Source organism: Scylla paramamosain, chromosome 36 (genome assembly GCF_035594125.1).
Source record: "Scylla paramamosain isolate STU-SP2022 chromosome 36, ASM3559412v1, whole genome shotgun sequence".
Classification (NCBI taxonomy): Eukaryota; Metazoa; Arthropoda; class Malacostraca; order Decapoda; family Portunidae; genus Scylla; species Scylla paramamosain.
The window spans coordinates 16,051,908-16,054,407 of NC_087186.1; the positions used below are offsets into that span (position 1 = coordinate 16,051,908).

Here is a 2,500-nt window from a genome sequence, read left to right on the forward strand (position 1 = left end):
AGAGAGAGAGAGAGAGAGAGAGAGAGAGAGAGAGAATCATCGTAATTATAAAATATAAATAGAAATAACGATTTTACTACAACAACCACCACCACCACCACTACTACTACTATCACCACCACCACCATCACTACTACTACTACTACTACTACTACTAACGCTACAAAAGACGAGAATTAGCACTTTCCCTCCTCCTCCTCCTACAACCATCATCACCACCACCACCACAACCACCACCACCACTGCCACTACAACTATCCCCCCTTTCCAGACCCACCCCCTCCCCCTCCCCTTGCCAGCCTATGCCGTGTTTAGCCGTGCGTTAAATCCAGGTGGTAGAAGACAAGAAGTAATTGATTGCTTACCAGATTAAAGCTTAAAACGTGACCGGAGCTTAGTTAAGTTCACTCTCTCTCTCTCTCTCTCTCTCTCTCTCTCTCTCTCTCTCTCTCTCTGGTCATTAGTAAAAGTGATGGTTATGAAAATATACGTGAAGGAGAAGAGGAAGAGGAGGAGGAGGGAAGGAGGATGAGGATGAGGAGGAGGAGGAAGAGGAGGAGGAGGAAGAGGAGGAAAATAGAACGAATAAAACTGAGCAATAGGATGAAAGAAAACACACACACACACACACACACACACACACACACACAGGTGAGTCCGATACAGTCTTAATTCACAGGTAGACTAAAAGGTAAAAAAGCAGGGCAGGTTTTGAATATAAACATTTTCTCTTCTCTCTCTAATGCATTCACACACACACACACACACACACACACACACACACACACACACACACACGAGAGGGAGAGAGAGAGAGAGAGAGAGAGAGAGAGAGAGAGAGAGAGAGAGAGAGAGAGAGAGAGAGAGAGAGAGAGAGAGAGAGAGAGAGAGATTCACTATTGAGTCATTCTTGTTCTCAGATTCAGTTTTTTCCTCTCTCTCTCTCTCTCTCTCTCTCTCTCTCTCTCTCTCTCTCTCTCTCTCTCTCTCTCTCTCTCTCTCTGTGTGTGTGTGTGTGTGTGTGTGTGTGTGTGTGTGTGTGTGTGTGGTAACGAGAGGTATGTATGTACACAGATTGATATTTATGTACGTTTTCCTGGTTTACACACACACACACACACACACACACACACACACACACAGTATATAAGAAAACAGAAAATAAAGAAATGCACAAAAAAAAATGTGATAAAATGAGGAGGAGAAGGAAGAAGATAAAGAGGAGGAAAAGGCAGACGAGGAGGAGGAGGAGGAGGAGGAGGAGGAGAGGAAGAGGACATGAACGTGGATGGCAATGACGAAGAAGAGGAACAGGAAGAGGAAGAAATATAGGATGGAGGTGTCTGTGCAGGAGGAGGAGGAGGAGGAGGAGGAGGAGGAGGAGGAGGAGGAGGAGAAGGAGGAGAAGAAAGAAGAAAAAGAGAAGGATAAGAAGAAGAAAAGAAGAAATTGAGAAAAAAAGAACCAGGAGAGAGAGAGAGAGAGAGAGAGAGAGAGAGAGAGAGAGAGAGAGAGAGAGAGAGAGCAATGAAGCGTTCAGTATTACGACCTTTATAAGAATAGAGATCATACTAACCTTTCTAACCTCACCTGTACATACCCCACCTAACCTCACCTCACCTGTAGAATCTTACTTGTATTAGCTTACTCTGATTTAATTCCTTCTTACTTATAAGGGAGAGAAAAAAATATATGGTTCTCTCATTTACTTGGAGGAGGAGGAGGAGGAGGAAGAGGAGAAGTAGGGATGGTTTATATGCTTCGAAGTCTCTCTCTCTCTCTCTCTCTCTCTCTCTCTCTCTCTCTCTCTCTCTCTCTCTCTCTCTCTCTCTCTCTGTCTATTTTATTCATTCCCTCGCCCTTTTTTTAATTTTTTTTATTGTTTCATCTGTTTTCTTTCATATTTATTTTATTTTCTTATCATAATTCTTCTCTTTTTTTTTTCTTTAACATATTGTCATTGTTTTCTATTCCCTTTCTTCTTATTTTGACTTTTTTTTCCTCATCCGTTTCTTTTAATTCCTCCGTTTCATATTCTCATTTATTTATTTCATTTTTTTTTATAAGAGGTGAAAAAGACTAGATTATTTGCATACATTTTCTCCCTTTCTCCCATTAGCAACTCTTTCTAGCTTCCCGTTTCCCGCCAAAACCCCATTTCTTGACAGAGGGCCGTAAAATTGAGTTGTATCCCTTTAAATTTTCCCATTTTCTTGTTGTACAGCATAATTTTATTCCGTTTTCTTTGCATTACTTTGAATCTATCTCTACTAATGAAAACGGAGGGAGAAAAATTATTTATTTTCACGAGTTAGTCTCTCTCTCTCTCTCTCTCTCTCTCTCTCTCTCTCTCTCTCTCTCTCTCTCTCTCTCTCTCTCTCTCTCTCTCTCTCTCTCTTACCTCGCTGTCAGATGCTGTTAACACACAGTCGAGGAAGCAGACATGGAAATCTCGTTAAGGTTGGGTGGGTCTCTCTCTCTCTCTCTCTCTCTCTCTCTC

The 2,500-nt window shown here is 41.8% G+C and overlaps 1 protein-coding gene across 2 annotated transcripts in view; it reads right to left on the minus strand.

Annotated features, from left to right (window-relative positions):
- Positions 1-2,500, minus strand: part of LOC135091130 (venom allergen 5-like) — an 88,853-nt gene that overhangs the window by 11,274 nt on the left and 75,079 nt on the right. The gene's annotated exons all lie outside the window — the stretch shown is intronic.